This window comes from Amphibalanus amphitrite, unplaced genomic scaffold (assembly GCF_019059575.1).
Source record: "Amphibalanus amphitrite isolate SeventyFive unplaced genomic scaffold, NRLGWU_Aamphi_draft 000859F_arrow, whole genome shotgun sequence".
In the NCBI taxonomy this organism is placed as follows: Eukaryota; Metazoa; Arthropoda; class Thecostraca; order Balanomorpha; family Balanidae; genus Amphibalanus; species Amphibalanus amphitrite.
Genome location: NW_024882353.1, coordinates 285,848 through 293,294, shown reverse-complemented (window position 1 = coordinate 293,294; position 7,447 = coordinate 285,848). Strand labels below are relative to the sequence as shown.

Below are 7,447 nucleotides of genomic sequence, written 5' to 3'. Positions count from 1 at the left end.
ATGTGCTCGTTAGCACCCCAACAACCAATCCGATCACCATGGTCGTTTGACTAACCACCAACGTTCAGTGGGTCACTTGGGGGCCTCTATAGCCCTCCACAGTCTGCTTAACTCGCCGCTACAACCCTAGAGCACGCCATACCGCCGCAGGGCTCACGGGTCTCTGGTGTACGGGGCAGCCGGGGGGGGGGGGGGGCGCTAGCGCCCAACAGTGCGGGTTAGAGGGCGGTTTGGTGACTGGAGTTTGCGAAGTGGCACAAAGACATGCGTTTCTGGTATTTGGGTAACGTAGTGAAGTTATGTCTAGGTCTATGGTATAGGTGCTAGGGGACGAATGCATCAATCAAACTCAAGTTACGTAATCGTAAAAAAAAATGCCGCGGGAGCCTGGTTGTCCTATATGGGAGTATCGATGGTAGCTTGTAAACGGAATTTGATGCTTACCTTACATGCAATTACCAAAGACACGATATCATGCTCAGAAAATCACACCACGAAATTGGCCAGCTGTGATTGTCAATCCTATTCAAAATTTGTCATCCAATATTTTCTGGTCCATTTTCTCTAGGTATCCGAAAACGTTCCTATTTCTTAGTTGCCTTTTTGGAACACAATAGCCATAAAAATACGTAGTGTCTCTCCCGAGCCGAAGAAGGTGAGCTTTTATCATGGCCAGTGGTTCACACCTCTCGACAGATTCTTTGTGGCCAGGGCCACAATGGTCGGCGTATCTCGTATGTTGCAATTTGATGCATTCTAAGCAGTATCATTAATAAAATAGGTACACCTTGTTGCTCAATGAGCACAAAGTTTACCTATTATTTACAATTGCAATCGTGCAAATGGCTTGTGCAGCATGCAGCCCTACCGCACTTACCGATTCATCAGAATCAGCCCTCTGTAAAAAAGTAATTTAGGCGGTCAGGAGGGATGGCATTATGTATGGATTCGCTTTTTTGTTATAAACAATATAAACCCTGACACCGTCCTGGTCACTCGTGCTGCTTAGTGTTAGCAATGGTAAACGCAGCCCCCTCCAAAGTCATATGGCAGCATGGGCGTGACTTTTCCTACTAGCCCATAGGGTTGCGTGTTAAAATGCGACTTTTCGCGCTCGATTTTCAAGGTTTCGTAGTGTGGGCATCCACACACAACGTATGTCAAAAGATAGCTACAACATTTTTATTTCCATTTTTGGGACGAAAAGTTCAAGCCCATCCAACCGTTTTCGAGATATTCGTCTATATATGACCCCATGTTTTTGATACATCGGAAGGTCCTGTGTTCGAATCTCGGACAGATCAAAACTTTTATCGTTAATGTGCGGCAAACCATTGCTGCAAAGTAAAGTAGGGGTGAGCGCGCTGGTGATGGAGGGTTGTAAGTTGGTATACCTGACCTTTGATTCAAGCCGGATTTTGTGGCACCAACCTCATTTTCAGGTCAGGTCAGGTCACTGACCTATGACGTCATAAGTGAACCTCTGCACGGTCTAGAAAACGTCGTAACATAGCAACTCCATCAATTCAAGGAGATCTATCGCAGGTAGACGAAACTTACAGAACTTATCAAACTCCCTTATTCTCAAAAGCGTTAACTTCGGATTTCTCCTAAGGGTCACCTAACGTCAGGTCGGTCAGGTGATCTGGCCATTATAAGCCGATGGGGGGGGGGGGATATAGAGACAGCTATTTTGGCGCTGACAGTGATCTTAGACGGAAAAGACACAAATAGACTCAGAAAGACCTTCCGAATTGAATAACGTGCAACTTGACCTCATCATGAGGTAATGACCTGACCTGACATTGGACGGAGGTCAACATCCTAAATTGACCTCACCCATAGAAAAAGCATATCATTCGACGTGGCTGAGCATCACGAACACGATGGTGTCAAAATTGCAGCTCTGATACCATTTTAGGCGACTACCGAACAATCCACTTCCTGGTATGCCAATGCTTTTATTATCTAAAGACGATGAACACTGAACATTCTCATATATGCAAACATGCCACTTTGGGTTACAGAGTAAGTGGTTCCCAATCGTACCTACTTACTACACGTTCTACACATCACACTACCGCTCGTAAGTGCAATGCAAATAAGCTTTGGATCGTTGGAAATAAACTTTGGCATTGGAAAATGTCACGGTATTACAAAACATTGACCACAATTAGATATCAGGTATCAATATCAGTAACATTCAGCTCATCCTCAACACATAACAATCAGACGGAGAACACTACGGTAAACCTCAAAGAGGCAATGAGGCCATGGTAGGCAATGAGGCATAGCTGCGAGCAGGATCTTCGATCTGAGAAAACATGAAGATGAAATTACATGCATCACACTTGCAATAAAAACAAACTCAAGTGATACTTATCTTTGAAAAATCAGGATGAAAGAACATGAACCTATTTGAAAAAATAACAAGCATTATCAGAGGAATAGTAGTTAATGCATGGTTATTTAAAAGACCTGTTGATATTAAGGTAGTGGATTGTTAACAGGATCTTAGAATGGTCGAGAGGTGTTACCTTCAGAAGGGTTTCCTTTCGTGGTCACACATTATTGATGTTAACAAATGAACACTGGGTGGTGCACACCCTGAAAGTGACAGCTTCACACAAGCTGTTGTCTATGTTGAAAACTAGGCTTCCTTCCTGTTCAGATTAAGACAGTTGATGGCACCTTTGGTTAGCTTTGTTCAAGGAAGCATTCATTTTGCCAGTGTCGGTTCAGTTCAGTTCAGTTCAGTTCATTGTATCGCGCTCGGTAGGGCAGCCTGGCTACATATAGGAATCTTGAGCCAGGCACAGCATACATGTAGTAGTGCATGTCTTGTCCTGAAAAAGGATCAGAGATATATGGCTAAGGAAGTTATGAATGGAATTGACTCAGGCTGCTCTGAGGATGATTGACCACAAAGACATGGCTATTGTGAAAGCCCTGAAATAACTTATGAACTGGTGTGTTTTGAGTGAAGTGGAATATCAAGAACAACATTAAAAAAGAAAAAGTAAAAATTGACCTAAAAATTATCTTCCATGTTTAGTTTCAATCACCTAAATCTTACGCGTTTTCATACAAACTAAAATTACCAAGAAATTGCACAATTATCACTTACATGTGGCAACAAATGCTTCTTTCTACTTACTATCCACTTTCATGGATGCAGGATGCATGTGTTTTGATTTCATTATCACAGCAACACAGTTGTACGAGATGCTTACACAAAGCATTATGTTATATGTTGATGTTATTCAGCTAGAGCCTGGGACAGTGATATTGTATTGTTAAGTTTGTTCAAAACCAATGTCCCAAAATTTGCCAGTTTTGGGTGGGAAATGACATCCAACTGAAATCAATTTTCCACTTTCATCTCCAATTTTCAAGAACAATTTTTCACACTGAAATAAAATTTTGGGACACTGTTCACTGTTCATAAGTCATAACACCAGCTTCATTTCTTAGTAATGATAGCTTTCAGAAGACTTCAGTCTTCCTTCATCAGCCTGTCAGGGCTCTAAAAATACATACAAACGAGTAGTGACCAACATAGAAAAGACAATACACAAATGTCGTACGAAAGCTGCCATTGCAAATAGATAAAGCTGGTGTTTATTTTATTTATTTATTTATTTATTTATTTATTTATCAGAATCACCAACAGGGACAAGCCCCACTGACAGGTGAAGTCAACATAAAAACAGTTAAACGCAATCTTTGCAATACGATTATACCAAATATGCTCACAGCTAAGTCGAAAGGTGTCACCATGCATCACAATTGATAAAATTCCTTGAAACTTCTTTTTTAAAACATTGTTACGCAACAGTGAAAGAATGAGAAAGCATGAGGCTGGCCCACCACCCAGTCAAGTACAGCAGTTTGCAAATTTGCACACAGTTACTCAGAAAGGCCTTTGTTCAAACAATTCCATGCATAATGAAGAGCCAATTTTTTAATGCACACGATAGTTATTAAATACTTAGCCAGCACAATTTGTAAGTCTTTAAATGAAGGGAGAACACCATGGAACCGCGTGAAACCACAAGCCGCCTTGTGTATAAATATGAAGCGCAATGTATTGAAACACGAGCGCCAGCTGCGCCGCGCTTCAGCGCAGCCATATCCTAGGATAATTTTCGGTATATAGTAAAAAGCTCCCAGTTCTAGTTGTTTTTCTAGATGATATAGTATAATTCTAGTATATACTAGGAAAAACTTTGGAGTACCCGACTCTTTAGTGCCCTGGGTAAACGTAAAGAGTCGCCAAAGTCGAAAGATATCAACCTTGTGTACACTGGCGGATCCTGGGGGGGGTCCACGGGGTCATGACCCCCCCCAAAAGGTCTGAGAGGGTCATTTGACCCCCCCCAAAAGCCGAAGACCTAAATGCGCTATAGACGCCGTCTTGCATGCTCAAAATCACCTGTCAAACACTTCTGAGCTAATACCTTTGTTTTTCTGGATCGTGTTGCGTGAAAAGGCGTATTGAAGACCAGAATCTTACTCGTTTTTGTCTCAACCGTGCGAGCACCAGGGGATGATCCAGGAAAACTCCAAGGGGATGGTCATGAATTTAATTCGTGGTGCCCCTACCTATACGCAAAATTAAAAACTCAACGGATTTCGGTCACTTAATTTTGGTGATGTCCTATTTTCATTTTTTATTTTGTTTGTTTTATTTTTAGTGCCCCTGGGCCCTGGCAGGTCAAAATCACGTCTGAGGCGAAAGAAATTCACGGGAATCCCAAAAATCACGTCAGGACATTCAGGGCCCTCTGACCAGCCTGACAGCTAGGGCCCTTCTTACTTCCTGGGGCCTCCAGTGAATAACCGCTAGTGTCTGTGTCTGACCGCTAGGGCCCCTCTGACTCCTCAGTAGGTAGGAGGCCCTCTGTAGAGGAGGTCCTCTGTAGAAAGGAGGCCCTCAGTAGAGAGGAGGCCCCCTGTAGAGAGGAGACCCCTTTAAAGAGGAGGCCCTCTGTAGAGAGGAGACCTGCTGTAGAGAGAAGGCTCTATGTAGAGAGGAGGCCCTGTGTAGAGAGGAGGCCCTCTGTGGAAAGGAGACCGCCTGAATGCAGAAGGCCCTCTGAAGAGTGGAGACCCGCTGTAGAGAAGAGGCCCTCTGAAGAAAGGAGGCCCTCTGTAGAGAAGAGGCCCTCTGAAGAGAGGAGGCCCTTTGCAGAGATGAGGTCCTCTGGCTCTTTGAAGAGAGGAGGCCCTCTGTAAAGGAAGCCCTCTTAAAGGGAGAGACCCTCAGTAGAGAGGAAGCCCTCTGTAGAGAGGAGGCCCTGTAGCTTCTGTAGTTAAGAGGCCCTGTGAAAAGAGGAGGCCCGCAGTAGAGATCGGTGGTCCTCTGTAGAGAGGAGGCCCCCTCTGTGTTTTGACAAATGTTTTTGCAAATTTTTCGCGGCGCTTCGCGCCGCCGATTTATGTACATACGTACAGGTCAATACGAAATCTTGACTGTAATTACATAAACCAACCGTGTCAAATTGAATCAGAATTCATATGTGTGCTGTAAAGGAACTCCGGCTTGTACTGCAATGCTAAAAGGGTGGTAAAATTTGTGTTTTGGAGCTGTGTTTCGACACATTCTTTTGCAAATTTTCTCGGCGCTTCGCGCCGCCGATTTATACACCAATCAATAAGAGAGAAATAACAGTGACTGTAATAACACCAACCGTGTCAAATTGAATCGGAATTCATATGTGTACTGTGAAGGAACTCCGGCTTGTACTAGCATGCTAAAAAGGTTGTAATATTTGTGTTTTAGAGCTGTGTTTTGACAACTTTTTTTTGCAAATTTTTGCGGCGCTTCGCGCCGCCGATTCATACACAGGTCAATAAGAGAGATCGTGACTGTATGCTACTATTTACTAATGCATTAGGCTAAAAGTGAGGTAACTATATCTACTTCTGGGTTTTTAAGTCGGTCGACCCGCCTCCCCCCCCCCCAGTAAAAAATCCGTGGCGACGCTCCTATATAGGTGGGTTTCACTAACTAAAACTACTGAGCCGAGTGACTTACGATAAAACTTCATCTTATAAACGACGAAGATCAAATGTCATTTTTTGATCTCGACATACTCGCTCCCTACCCCCCCCCCCCCCCGGTCGTCAGAATTCATTCACCAGACCTGGTATGTCGGCCGACTGGTGACCCCCCCCAAAACGACCCCCTAGATCCGCCCTTGCTTGTGTAAGTTGTGTTGTGGCTGTGGTTGTGTTGTAAGTTGTGGCAATAGTCACAATGTGTTGTCTACATTCAATGTATAGAAACTGTGTTCATGTAATGTTTATGCTCATACCTGTACGGACGCCCTGGTGGCCGGCCGTTTGAGCGGCGAGTTGAGAGCCGCAGAAAAGTGACCCGCCGCCTGCGGGTTCCTGGCTATGGAGACACTGCGGGACCGGCCGTGCTCCTTCCTTCGCTGTTCGTTGACGGCGTTGGCCACCTGGCCGGCGTGGCCCGCGTGCGGCATAGTGCCACCTGGAGGGAAAGGTCAGAAGAGGTCAGGTCAGGTCAGAACGTGGCAGAACAGGGCAGGTCCGAGCGGGTCAGATCAGAGCAGGTCATAGCAGGTCATCAAAGGTCAGGTTTGGTCAGAGCAGGTAACCGCTGATGGAATTGGAAGGCAGCACAGATCAAGCCACACCACAGTAGCACGCCACTACAGGTCAGGTCACAGATATATAGCTTAAGTCAGAGTAGGCAAGGACAAGCAAATAATCAAGTAGATCAGGAGAGGTCAGTAAAGGTCAAGACAATGTATCGCAAGTCAGGGCAGGTCAGGTCATTCAAAATCAGAGAAGGTGAGGTCAAGGTATGACAGTTTCGGGCGGCATAGTTCGGGAGAGTACAGAGCAAGGTGCATGGTATAGGAAGAGGTCAAAATAGGTCAGACTTGAGGTCACCTTGAGGTCAGGGCAGGCAGCCTTTTTCATAGACATTCTTGTTCGGCCTCGTTTAGGAAGTGCGATGCCGGTCAATGCGCGTCAGCCAAGTCAAAAATGGGTCAGACATTGTTTCCGACCAAATCCTGCCCGGCCTTGGCCCGAGTAGGTGCCGCCCTTGGTACCCCTGGCGGCAAAACTGGAAACTAGAGTTACAGCTCCGGATCGTGGTGAAAGGCTTCGAACCGAGCTGTTGCGTGTCGAACAACATCTATGACGGCGCATGACCTTCTTGCAGTGACGTCACATCATTAACTGATGACGTCATCGGGTGCAGAGTCAGATGGCGCCACTGGTTACACTGTCAATGCCGCGGGCAGCGGCGTCAGCAAGCATTAAGCGACATCCTTCCATAACGGGTCGTGAATAAGAAATGGGAAGAGTGACAGCCACGGCAACACAAAAAAAAACACACACATACAGGCTATTTAGACACACAGTGGTGGACTCCGCTGAGGTCAGTGTGTACCCATAATGCACC

At 45.3% G+C, this 7,447-nt stretch overlaps 1 long non-coding RNA gene across 1 annotated transcript; it reads right to left on the bottom strand.

Moving 5' to 3' along the window:
* Window positions 1-1,941: 1,941 nt before the first annotated feature.
* Window positions 1,942-3,614, bottom strand: LOC122367247. The gene is made up of 2 exons (XR_006254031.1): window positions 2,538-3,614; window positions 1,942-2,314 (listed from the first exon to the last, which is right to left on the bottom strand). It is a non-coding gene; the product is annotated as an uncharacterized LOC122367247 (long non-coding RNA).
* Between the last annotated feature and the right edge of the window lie 3,833 nt (window positions 3,615-7,447).